The sequence below is a fragment of the Pristis pectinata genome, chromosome 21 (genome assembly GCF_009764475.1).
Source record: "Pristis pectinata isolate sPriPec2 chromosome 21, sPriPec2.1.pri, whole genome shotgun sequence".
Lineage (NCBI taxonomy): Eukaryota > Metazoa > Chordata > Chondrichthyes > Rhinopristiformes > Pristidae > Pristis > Pristis pectinata.
The window spans coordinates 11,897,466-11,911,722 of NC_067425.1; the positions used below are offsets into that span (position 1 = coordinate 11,897,466).

The 14,257-nt window shown below is 44.7% G+C and overlaps 1 protein-coding gene across 1 annotated transcript in view; it reads left to right on the forward strand.

The window, feature by feature from the left end:
* Positions 1-715: 715 nt before the first annotated feature.
* Positions 716-14,257, forward strand: part of hnf1ba (HNF1 homeobox Ba) — a 119,375-nt gene continuing 105,833 nt past the window's right edge. Inside the window, exon 1 of the mRNA XM_052035437.1 lies at positions 716-792. The gene's annotated coding sequence lies outside the window, so the exon portion shown is untranslated. The remainder of the gene's footprint in view (positions 793-14,257) is intronic.

Sequence of the window (14,257 nt, forward strand, 5' to 3'; positions counted from 1 at the left end):
TCAAAGGAGATGTGTGGGGCAAGTTTTTACGCAGAGAGTGGGGGGTGCCTGGAATGTGCTGCCAGAGATGGTGGTGGAGGCAAATATGACAGAGGCACTTAAGGGGCTCTTAGATAGGCACATGAATGTGCAGAGAATGGAGGGATACGGACATTGAGAAGACAGAAGGGATTACTTCAGCTAGGCATTTAATTACCAGTTTAATTAATTCAGCACAACATCGTGGGTTGAAGGGCCTATTCCTGTGCTGTACTGTTCTATGTTCTATGCTCTTTTAAATTTTGTTATTGTACCTGCCTCAACTACTTTTTCTGATAGCTCATTCCATATACACACCACCCTCTTTGTGAAGAAGTTGCCCCTCAGGTCCCTTTTAAATTCCTCCCCCACCCCCCGCCATCTTAAGCCTATGCCGTCCAGTTTTTGATTCCCTTTCCCTGGGAAAAAGACTGAGTGAATTCACCTTATCTAGCCCCATATGCGCCCTCACTGGAGGTAGTTCCTCTCCATTTACCCCATGAGAGCTGAATTTATGATGGATTGATGAAAATCAAACCTCGCTAAATTCTGCTCTAATTTCAAACCCTAGTTTAAGTAACAACTCCTGGAGTCCAGGGTTCATTCCGATGAATCTAAACTGCACTTCCTCCAAAGGTCAATATATACTTCGCAAGGTACGGTGTGTAGAAATGACTAGGTTGAGGTGTGATCTGACCAGGATTTAATATAACTGCGGTATAACTTCTACCTCCCTGTAGTCGGGTCCTCTGGATACATAAAGGCCAGCGTTCTGTAAGTGTCTGATTATTTTTCTGTCATGGCGTATGGCATTTTTATGTCTGTCATCTCCCTTTGAACCTCCACTGCTTCTTTTTCACCATTTGGATAATCTATCCTTTAGGTTCAAGAAGATGGCTTCACATCTGTCTGTACCAAGGTCCATTTGTTGCAGTTTGCTCAGTCCACTCACACACATCTTTGTAATTCTAATTCCTTACGATGCAATCTATCTTTGTGGTTTCTCTCCTATTACTAAGTCACTTCCACAGGTCCTTGCACTCTCCATGAGCCCCATGCTGCACATTTGCCTATTCTTCTTATCATCAGCTCTTGCCCTGCAGTCGATTTCCTAACCAGGTCTATGGACCTATAGAGATAAGGAAACTCAGGTAGACATCTTGGTCAGCAAGGACAAGTTGGGCCAAAGGGCCTGTTTCCTTGTTGTATAACTCTATGACTCTAAGCATGGTGAAAATTTTAAAAAACTGCAGACGAGGAGATCTGAAATAAAAAACAGGCAATGCTGGAAACTCTCAGCAAGTCAGGCAGAGTTAACATTAACTCTGTTTCTCTTTCTACAGATGCAGCCCAACCTGCTGAGGGTTTCTGGCATTTTCTGTTGAGATGAGAAGGGTATTGGTGGAGTGGGATGGTGAGGTAGTGGAGGAATTTGAAAGCAAGGGTGAGAATCTTAACATCGAGGCACGAGTGAAGCAGGAGCAGTGTTGTCTCAATGTAAAACAAGTTCCGGCAGATGAAGGAGGTTTGAGGCTGATAGGGACTTTATCGTGTTTATTGTTATTGTTTCATGTGCTATGGTAGGTATGTGACATCTCTGCCTCCTCAAGAAACTGAAATAGTTTGACTACTGCAAAGCCTGCAGTGGTGTACAGTTCTGGCCATAAATCAACAGTGCCTATCCCACAGGACTGTGGGTCATTTATTTGAGTTCAACAATGCAAACTGTTTTTGATAAGGCTTGTCTCTGTTTAGATTGTTTACGGAAACTGTTTTGGATGGAAATTTACCATCAGCTTGATCTACAAACTTTGCTAAATTACCTTTTGATGGTGGAGCTTGATTTGCATCACTGCTTCAGTTCAGTCATTTCCCAAGGATAGTCTAGTGATCACATTGCATTGTTTCAGGCAGGCAGTTCAAGACCTTCCAAATTAACCAATACTTGGTTCAAAATAAATTGATAGTGGAACTGTTAAAAAAATCAACCAGACCACTGTTGATAACCAAACATGCACGGGTAGATTATTAGAAATAGTCTGGATGGTATTTTTGCTTTTGTGCACTCCCATATCACCCACACACACACACACACGCACACACGCACACACACGCACACACGCACACACACACACCCACACACACATGCACACACACACACACACGCACACACACACGCACACACGCACACACGCACACACACATACAAACACACACACACATACACACGCACACACGCACACACACATACACACGCACACACGCACACACACACATACACATACACACGCACACACGCATACACACGCACACACACGCACACACACACACATACACACCCACACACACACATACACACACACACATACACACGCACACACGCATACACATGCACACACACATACACACCCACACACACATACACACGCACACATGCATACACACACACACATACACACGCACACACGCATACACACGCACACACACATACACACACACACACCCATACACACGCACACACACATACACACCCACACACACATACACACACACACGCACACACGCATACACACGCACACACACACATACACACACACACACACACGCATACACACGCACACACACATACACACCCACACACACATACACACACACACATACACACGCACACACACACACGCACACACGCACACACACATACACACGCACACACACACATACACACGCACACACGCATGCACACGCACACACACATACACACTCACACACACATACACACGCACACACACATACACACCCACACACACATACACATGCACACACATACACACGCACACACACATACGCACTCACACACATGCACACGCACACACACATACACACTCACACACGCATACACACGCACACACATATATAGACACACTCAGACCCACAGATACATAGACACACAGACACATACAGACAGACACAGACAGACAGACAGACACAGGCACATACAGACACACACATACACACAGACACACAGACACACACACACACACACACACACACACGCACACACACATACACACGCACACACACACATACACACGCACACACGCATGCACACGCACACACACATACACACTCACACACACATACACACGCACACACACATACACACTCACACACACATACACATGCACACACACATACACACGCACACACACATACGCACTCACACACATGCACACGCACACACACATACACACTCACACACGCATACACACGCACACACATATATAGACACACTCAGACCCACAGATACATAGACACACAGACACATACAGACAGACACAGACAGACAGACAGACACAGGCACATACAGACACACACATACACACAGACACACACACACACACACACACACACACACACACACACACACACACACATCAAGTGTGATCTACCAAGCTGTTCCATCAGTACGGTACAGAATCTAGGGGCATGGAACAGGATTCACCTTGTATTAGATTAGGACCTGATGGTTTCCTCAATGCAGCCTCTAATTGCTTCTTAATTCATCTGTGCATTTTGCCTCCACTATTCCATTTTGAAGAGATTTCCAAGTACTTATCACTTCAAGTGAAGATGGGCTTCCAAAACTGCCTTTCAGTTTGAGCCCACTACCCTGCAGAATTTAAATAAAAAGCATATTTCTAATTCCTTCTTTCCATATCACTGTCAATTTCCACACCTCTTTATGTTCACTTCCCCATGCCTCTTGTCCAATTGCCCTTGACTTTCCCTGAAAGCCAGATGCCAGTCACCGTGGACCAGTCTCAAGGCTCTTCTCTGCTGTAGCTCCTGTGGGCGACCACTCTCCTTATGTCTTTATGGCCAGAAATGATGCAAATGCTCAGGAGGAAGTGAGGCCAGAACTCTGTACAGTTTGGCACACCTTCCACCCGGTTTAGGCTTTGTAAATTTAGAATCTATTGACTTTATACTTGTGCTTAGCTGAACATGTTTAGCACAGTCTTTCAAGACACTGGGCCTCTTTTCACTTTATCCTAGATCATTTTCCACTTCATAGTTGGCTATTTCGCTACCATTCATGACCATTTCTTCTTCCCAGCCAATGTTTGCCTACACCTGTGTTTAGTTTAATCTACTATTCATTCATCCACTTACATATCTTGGCCAGTGTGTCATTTTGGAGCTCTTTTCTTTGCCTTGCTTAGTTTGCTCTCCTTACAAAGTCTGAACACTTAGCATTGAGCTTTCGAGTCCAGGCCCAGAGTATCAATGAAAAACAATAATGGTTCCACTACTTGAGTCTTGGGTTCCCTGTTCAGACTTTCTAACCCCCACTCTTCACTCCCTAACTCTTATCATAAGTACTCATTTCTCTATAGCCTTCAACTTGCTACTTTTATTCCATTCCTATAACCCATGCCACAAACATTCCTTGTGCTGATCTTTTCATTTAATGTATATTCTGCAACCCCCATTCCCAACTCTTGGAACCAATGAGTTAGAAACCCTCACCATCAGTGCACCAGCTTCATTTCACACACAATTCCTCTCCAACACCTCAGCAATGAAACATTTCTCCATTACATTAAACTTTGCCCAAATTTACACTTTCTGTTGCTCATGCCTTGCCGCCCTTCAGCTGCCCTCAGCCACTCTCAACCCATTTTGTTTTAAGCATGTGATGTTCATTGTGATGGAGCAGAAGGTAGTTGACATCCCACAGCCCAGTTGGTGGTGAGAGAGCTATTTGTTTCCCTTATTATTTGCACCATGTGGAACAGCTGGTCAAGCTACTGTGTTACAGGTCCCATGACCCACGTTCAATCCTGACCTCTGCCTGTGTGGAGTTTACATGTTCTCTCTGTGACCACCTGGGCTTTCTCCCAGTGTTCTGGTTTCCTCCCAGATGCCAAGGACTTGTGGGTTGGTAGGTTAATTGGCCACTGTAAATTGCCCCTAGTGTGTAGGTGAGTAGGATCTGAGGAGAGGGCCTGTCTCCATCCTGTATGACTGTTACGGACTCAGTGAATGTCCCTTTAAGATAGAGAGTGTGTGTGTATTTGAGTGTGTGGCGTGCTTACGTCAATAGAAGATAAAGGACGTAATGACGTTGTGGAAGTCAGAAGAAGAGAGAAGGGAGAGAGACACCAGCCTGCTAGTGTTCTCTATCGATGGATGAGAAACAATAACTGTGTCTGCCACTGAAATCCATGTATGGAAGTTGGAAGTAATCCGGTGGAGTTCACTTTGTTGCTGACCTGTAGAAGGAAACAGGTATTTGTCTGGACGACCACGATTCGGATGCTTTTCGGGGTGAGGAAGTCACTACCGAGTAAACACTGAAGTGTCGTTTGGGTTCCATCCTGGAACATTTGGATTTCGTATTTACTCTCTCTCTGTTTCTCTACATCTACGTCTTATCTTCAGACAACGGTGGTTGTTGAAGAAGCCCTTGCTCATGTTTCACCTTATGGCTTGCGGAACTGAACATTAAGAACCATTCCGGAACTTGGAGTTTGAGACTTTGTCACACACACACGAAGAGTTTAGTTTTTGGGGTTAACGTTCAAGGTTTAACATTTTTGAATTTCTAACATACTAACATTTTTACTTTTATTTTATGTATTATCATAAGTAGTGATTAATAAAATAGTTTTTAACACTGAATCATGCTCAGTGTGTTTCTTTTGTTGCTGGTTCATGACAATGACCCTATGAAACTATGACTCAATTTCATGTTATGACTATTGTATTATGTCTAATTTGATTTAGAGCATTGACAAGTGGGAATCTGCAGTTCACATGTATTTGGATTAAATTGCATTGTATAATCTGTCAGAGGATGTGACAGTGTGGTAATTTCACAAGCTGAAGTCTGATACAATCAACATTACAGAGACATATAGCATGGGAACTGGCCCTTCAGCCCACAGAATCTGTGCCAACAATCAAGCATCCATTTACATTAATCCTATTTTGTTCCAGAACATTTCCATCAACTCCTCCCCTCCCCCCAGCATTCCCCAACCCAACCACTCAACTCCACATGCTAGGGGCAATTTTCAGAGCCCAATTAAGCTACCAATGCACACACCTTTGGGATGTGGGAGCAAACCGAGTTCCTTGAGGGAATTCATGCGGTCACAGGGAGAACGTGCAAACTCCACACAGACAGCACCAGAGGTTGGGATTGAACCCAATCTGATGGATCTGTGAGGCAGCAGTTCTAAGGGTAAAAATCCAAATGTTTTTCTGCAATATAAAATTACGAGAGGCACAGATGGAGTAGACAGCCGGTATCTCTTGCCTGCAGTCAAAGTGTGTAATATCAGAGGGCATGCACTTAAGGTGAGAGGGGGAAAGTTCAAAGGAGATGTGCAGGGCAGGTTTTTTTACATAGAGAGTGGTGGGTGCCTGGAACGTTCTGCCAGGGGTGATGGTGGAGGCAAATACAGTAGAGACATTTAAGAGGCTCTTTGACAGGCACATGAATATGTAGAGAATGGAGGGATATGGATCATGTGTAGGCAGAAGGGATTGGGTGTCATTAGCTCAACATTGTGGGCTGAAGGGCCTGTTCCTGTGCTGTACTGTTCTATGTTCTATATTCTATGCTAAATAAATGAGTGGAAACAAGTCAAAGTGGAAGGACCTTAGACGTGTATGAAAGTTTGAGTTTGGCAGGTGGGAGTTGTGGCTTTAGAACATAGAACATTACAGCACAGTGCAGGCCCTTCAGCCCACAATGTTGTGCCGACCTACCCCACCATCAATCTAACCCTTCCCTCCTACACAGCCCATAAGTCTCTATTTTTTTTACATCCATGTGCCTACCTAAGAGTCTTTTAAATGTCCCTATTGGATCAGTCTCTACCACCACACCCAGCAGCGCGTTCCAGGCACCCACCACTCTCTGTGTAAAAAACCTACCATTGACATCTCCCCTAAACTTTCCTCCTCTGACCTTGAACTGATGTCCTTGGAAAGGAGTACCACAGAGAGGGGTTAAAGGCTCTGCCACTCTTGATATGTCACAGGCCAGGGGCGTAAGACTCAAAATGACTGCTGAGAACAACAGATCAAACAGCATCTGTGGAAAGATTGTGGCCTTTGTGATACAATCCTGTAAATATTAACTCTGTTTCTGTCTCCACAGAGGCTGCCTGACCTGCTGAGCATCCTCAGCATTTTCTGGCTTGAGCTCAGATGTCCTATATCTGCAGGTTTCTTTTGCTTTTCAAAGGTTGCAAAGGTTTGGCCATGAGGTTTGGCAAAAGTTGAGGATAAGGAATTAATCTTGGATTTGTCAGCAACCAAGGAATAAATGAAAGTCAACAAGGGTGGCTAGGCTCAAGGGCTTCTCGAGGGCTACCGAGGGTGAATGGTAAATGCCGATCTTACCAGAGACAACCATATCCTGCAAAATAACTAATTGAATAAAAATCTAATATGGGACAAAATAGAGATAATTGAATAAAAAGTGATGCTTTTGGAGGGAGGGAGATTGGGAGGGACTTCATTGGAGAAATCAATGGAGATGGCAGGTGGATGGACAAGTTTTCCCGTTACTGCACTGTGAGGATTAAAGGTGATAAACAAAGTGTGTGATGAAGATGTGAACAAGAAAGATAAGATATCTTTATTAGTCACATGTACATTGAAACACACAGTGAAATGCATCTTTTCATTGAGTTTTCCGGGGGCAGCCCGCAAGTATCGCCACGCGTCCGGCGCCAACATAGCATGCCCACAACGTCCTTACCCGTACGTCTTTGGAATGTGGGAGGAAGCCAGAGCACCCGGAGGAAACTCATGCAGAAACAGGAAGAACGTACAATCTCCTTACAGACAGTGGCTGGAATTGAACCCGGGTCACTGGTGCAGTAATAGCGTTATGCTGACCGCTACACTACCGTGCCTGCCCTCGGGATGGTTTTGCTTGGCTTGATGTAGTGATTTAGAAAATGGAATCTATGACAAGATAGCAGTAAACAGCATGGGATAAAACATATTTGCCTGGGGATTGGACATGGCATTTTTTAAAACATTGGACATATTTAAAATGTGCCATTTGTGGAGGTGATGTTTCCATTGTATTCTTTTGCCAGCATTTATAAGTTGTGGCATTGTGTTTGAAATGCCAAGCATTGCCTTATGTGGAAAATAACCCTCTGAAAAGGCACTATCATTCCGAAATAAAACACCTGGATTACAGCCCTTAACAGGGTCTCTCCAGCATCACCAATCACACTGCTGCAAGTGGCTTGTTTGACAATGCAACACAGGAAGTAGACGGAGAGCAGGGATAGTGCCCTGACGTTCCAGTAGAGGGATGTGGAATTCCTGGTGGAAGCAGCTGAAGAAAGAAGGGACCTGAATTGTGTAGGGGTGGTCAGCTGGTGAGCCGTCTCCTGGAGGGCTTGGGACACAGTGGCAAGAGAACCGCCAGCTCACTCTGCAACCCCTGGGAACTTAGGTTAGTGCCACAGGAAAAATTCACAACTTAAATTGGGTACATCAAGGTCAGACCCACGCTCAAACATCTCTCCTCTGCACAGGGTGCCTGTTTTAGGTATGCAAATGATGTGGCGCACCCAACAATTCTGACGGAGTGGAATTCAGACCTTATTGCTGGGATGTTGGCCCAGGTGAAGATGCTGACTGTGGTTTGCTTATTCTCAAAGGCCAGTGTTTTGAGGGTCCTGCTGCAAGTAGTTCAAGTCTCAGGAGCATACAGGAGGGCTGGGATCTCTTCTCTCTGTTGACCAGGAATGTTTTGCTGGGTTTGAGCTCTTGATCTTCAAACACTGTTCTCCTCGGATGGCCAAAGGCTATGTTGGCACACCTGAGAGGATGTTCCCTAGATGGTCCACGTTTTCCAGGGTTCCTGTTGTAGACCCTTGATAGGGGTTGGTATTGTACTATAGCAGGGGCAGCTTGGTAAGGACCTTTGGTTTATGGATGTTAGTTGAAAGGCCCATCGTCTGATAGCTTCGGTGAATGCATCAACAGTGCTTTGGGGTTCTGCCTTTGAATGCATGCGTGTGTGGGTGTTGTCTGCCTTCCACAGCTCAACAGCGGAGGCTTGGCTGACCTTAGTTCTCGATTGCAGTCACTGTAGCTTGAGGAGTTTCCCTTTTTCAGTGAACTCCAGTCCAGTGGAAGCCTGTTGGAGGTGAGATGTGGCAAAGCAGCGAGGAGGATTGAAAAAGGTGTCGGGAAGGTCATACTGCCTTGCTTAACAGCAACCTGAACTGAAACTAGATCCATTGTAGATCTGTTGCTTAGGAATATGGCTGGCATGCCATCCTGAAGCAAATGTAGGATGGAGACCAATATCTGCTGGCAGCCAAATTTGAGGAGAATTCTCCACTGTCCATCTCGTTTGACCAGGGGGATCAAAAAAGATTAGGTACAGTGGCTGATACTGCTCCTTGCATGTCTCTTGGAGTTGACCAGTGGTGAAAATCATGGCTATGTTGCACCTAGAAGGACGGAATCCTCACTGTGATTCAGTGAGCCGCTCTTTAGCTGTGGGAGAAGGTAACTGATTAGGACCCCGCCATGTCTTTACCTGTTGCAGGCAGCAGGGAGTTACTGTGTGGTTACTGCAGTCGGATCTGCCTCATTTCTTGAAGATGACCACGACTACAATATTTCTGAACTCCCCTGGACTGCCCCCCTCCCAGTGTGTGAGCTGAGGTTGTGATTTTGTGATAGAGTTTCCTCAGTGCCGTGTTCCAGAATCGTCCCTGAGACTTACTTTGTTTTTCAATTGACGTATGTCTTATTCAGCTTCTGACTGATCAGCAGTGGCAGTGAGTCTGGACTGAATAATTCACTGTGGGATGGAGTAAATGTGAGTATTCTTTTGTGTATGTGTGTGCATTTAAGTTTCTGCACTGTAAGTAATAAATTAGGTTTAATTGGAAAATTCACTGTTCCGGCACGTTTCAACGTGAAAAGTGCTAGAACATTTTGTGAGCTCATTGTGCATTGAGGGGGCTCAGATGGCGAGAACGGCATCCATCTGTAGACACCCTGTACCTGACTGGAGCCCTAAATTAACAAATGCATATTTGGAAAGAAACACAAGAGGAATCAAAGAAGTTATTTTTTGAAAAGTTTTTGTAGAAGTGGTAGGTAGAGCTTTGAGTTGAGATGTAGAAGTTATGAGTGGCCCTTTATGAAGTGATATAGCACATCATCTTTTTCCCAGGGAGGGGGCGCTAAAAACAAGAGGGCAAAGGTTTAAGATCGGAGGCGAGAGATTTAAAAGGGACATCAGGGGCAGCTTCTTCACGCAAAGGGTGGTGCATATTCGTAATGGGCTGCCAGAAATAGTGGCTGAGGCAGGCGCATTAGCGACATTTAAAAGCCATCCAGATAAGTACAAGGATAGGAGAGGTTTAGAGGGCCAAACATGGGCAGATGGGACTAGCTCACTGGGCAACACAGTCGGCATGGACAAGTTGGGCTGAAGGGCCTGTTTCCATGCTATAAACCTCCGACTCTAAGTGCTGTTTCTGAGCAAACATTGTAAGTAAAACCTGCTTCCGCCGAGAGTGATGAACAGGGTGGCAGAACGTGTTCCAATGTCCCTGCTTCAGATTGGGAGCAATGCAAGTGAGGTCATCAGACCTGCAACAGACAAAATCAAGATATTTATTGGCGTGAGCACCAAGCACACAGGGTACGTTGGACCAGCACCTGGTGCAGCGCTAATCCCATCAGAATACCGTGCGGCTGCCATTTTGTCACCTAATAGTCTACATTCAGCCACATCTATTCCACTTCCTTCACTTCTGCTCTCCTTCTAGCCAGAGCAAGGCGAGGTTCACCTTGACCTCATCTTCACCCACCAGCCTCCACACTGAATGAATCATCCTCTGTAATTTCCACTAGATTCAACAAGTTACCACTACCCATCACATCTTTCCCCTCCCCTTTCAGTGTTCTGAAGGGACCATTTCCTCCCTGCTTCGTTCCTCCATCTCAGTAATCCAGCTCTCCTTCTCACAGAACTTTCCACTTTTACCACTGGGGCATTGTGTACAGTATTAAGAAAGGTGCATTGGAAGCAGCTTAGCGCAAGTTAGCGAGACCAGTCATGGAATCGGCAGGTTGTCTTATGAGGAAAGATTGGACAGGTTAAGATTACATCTGCTGTAGTTCAGAAGAGTCAGAGGGAAGTTGATTGAAACACATAAGATTCTGAGGAGTCTTGACAGGTGGATTGGGAGAAGATGCTTCCTTTGGTGGGAGACCCTTGATCTAATAGTCACTGTTCAAAAGTAAGAGGTCTCCTACTTAAGGCAGATATGAAGTGACATTTTGTTTCCAGTGGGTTTTGAGTCTTTGGATCTGTCTTCCTCTAGGGGCTGTGGAAGTAAAGTCATTGAGTACTTTCAAGGCAGAGGTAGGTAGATACTTGAATAGCAAGTGGGTCAAAAGTTCCAAGGATAGGCTGGAATGCGGGGGGGGGGGGGTGGGGGGTTGCAGTCAGATCAGCTGAGGTCTTATCAACTAGTGGAGCAGGCTTGAGGTGGCTGAATGGCCCGCCCCTAATTCATTTGTTCAAGTGCTCTTCTTACCTACTGTGTTTCACTTAAGAACTTCCCAACGTGCTTCATGGAGATGTTACCAATCAATTAAAAAAGTGTCACCAATCGTCAAGAGCAGGTACTGGGGCAGGTGACCACAGGTAGGTTGTGAGGAGAGTCTAACAGGAGGAAGTAAGGGTAGTGATGCACAGAGGGAAACCCAGAACTTGGCAGTTGAATGCATGGCAGCCAATAGTGGCAGTGTTTTAAGTTTTGGGATGCTCACGAGACCAGAAATGGGGTAGCATTGATATCACAGTGGGTTATAGGGTTGGAGGAGGTTATGGAGATGGGGAGGGAAAGGAGGGATTTGAAAGCAACATAAACGTTTTAAAATTGAGTTGGTGTGAGTAGATTAGCAAGCAGGATGTGGCTGGCACTGATGGATGAATGGCACTTGGAATGGGTTATGACATGGACAGCAGAGTAGAGAATGACCTCCTGTTGACGGAGAGTAGAACATGGAAAGACAGCAAGGAGAGTCACGACCTCTTTTCTCATCTAAGACACACTTTCCAACCTACCTCATTAACCAAGCTGCCCCTGTATCTCCCCTTGGCATTGTTGAGGCTGGAGGTACTAAACTCACAAATAAAGATTTCAGCAGTAGTGATCTGAGACAGTGTTACAGAAGTGGAAATGGACAATCTTAGTTGGGCTGTGGATATGTTCCAAACTCAGTTCAGGGGAAAACCTGACTCAAAGATCACTAATAGTCTCATTTGGAGAGAGACAGAGCAATTGTCTAAGAAGCAGAGCTTTTGACTGGAACCAAAGATAACAACTTTCGTCCTTACAATATTATTTGGAGGAAATTTCTGCATCACTGTGCTTAGATGTTGGATAAGCAATCTTACAATCCAGAGAGGGTGCATGAGGCAAAAGAGGTGTTATAAGCTGAGGCTAGGTGTCCTCAGTGTACATGAGGAAACTGACCCTGTTTTTGTAGATGATGATGCTAATATTCATCACTTGGGGCCGCTTCTTTTTACTTTGTACATTAACGATTTGGATGACGGAGTAAATGGTTTTGTGGCTAAGTTTGCAGACGACACTAAGATAGGTGGAGGAGTCGGGAGCATTGAGGAGACAGGAAGGTTGCAGAGAGACCTAGATAGTTTAGGAGAATGGGCAAGGAAATGGCAGATGAGATTCAATGTTGAGAAATGTGCAGTTGTACACTTTGGAAACAGAAATAAACGGGCAGATTATTATCTAGAAGGGGAGAAAATTCAAAGTACAGAAGTACAGAGAGACTTGGGGGTACTCGTGCAGGATACCCTAAAGGTTAACCACCAGGTCGGATCGGCAGTAAGGAAAGTGAATGCTATGTTGGCATTCATTTCGAGAGGTATAGTGTATAAAAGTAGGGACGTGTTGATGAGGCTCTACGGGGCACTAGTGAGGCCTCATTTGGAATACTGTGTGCAGTTTTGGGCTCCATATCTTAGGAAGGATGTGCTGATGTTGGAGAGGGTTCAGAGGAGATATACGAGGATGATTCCCGGAATGAAAGGGCTCACATGTGATGAGCGTTTGTCGGCTCTTGCACTGTACAGAAGAATGAGAGGGGACCTCATAGAAACATTTAGAATGTTGAAAGGACTGGACAGAGTAGATGTGGCCAAGCTGTTTCCCTTGGTGGGTGAGTCCAGGACCAGAGGGCACAATCTTAGAATTAGAGGGTACAGGTTTAAAACAGAGTTGAGGAGAAATTTCTTTAGCCAGAGGGTAGTGAATTTATGGAATTCTTTGCCACGTACAGCTGTGGATGCCAGATCATTGGAGGTGTTTAAGGGGGAGATAGATAGTTATCTAATTAGTCAAGTTATCAAAGGATATGGGGATAAGGCCGGAAATTGGGGCTAGAAAGGAATAGTTTTTTTTCTCTCATGGACATTCCCCCATTTCTCATTTCTTTTTCTTTTTCTTTTCTCTTTCTTTTCTTTGGAGCAGACTCGATGGGCTGAATGGCCTACTTCTGCTCCCTTGTCTTGTGATCTTGTGATCTAGTGATCTTGTGATATTGACAGATTTCCTTTTTCTAGTCTTTGACTTTGTCAGGAATAAAGTTTTCTTTTATGGGAGAGGAAGAGGAACTCCATTAAATGTGTTTCCTTTTATTAAAATGTACTGCTTATTCTCAGGCAACAAGACACGATGCCTTCTATAACTATTATATGTTTGTGAATGCAAATATTGGACACCTTAAACATCTCTGTGTTCAAACATGGATGAGTTGCCGACTGAGTCAGATCCATCCTCACTGGGAAGTTCAATCTGGAAAGGTATCTTAAATCAGAAATGAGCATGGAATCTGAGAACTCCTACATGTTCAGGAAGACAATTGAATTCAGGATTAACCTTGTTTCCCAATTATGGAGAACCCCTCATATTGAAAGAAAAAGATAAAGTAGTAATCCTTTGCTCCACTTCAGACATGATGTGAACTGGCCTAATTTGAGAAGGTGAGTTCATTATAAGCCAGTTTTGGATAATAGTGTGATTACTGTGGGAGAGAGACATGAGTAGTAACTATTTGTGTTGTTGTTGGGCAACAAGTAACATATTTACTAAGTTTTGACTCTTGTATTTGATGGCTTCTCTGTCAGTGGTAA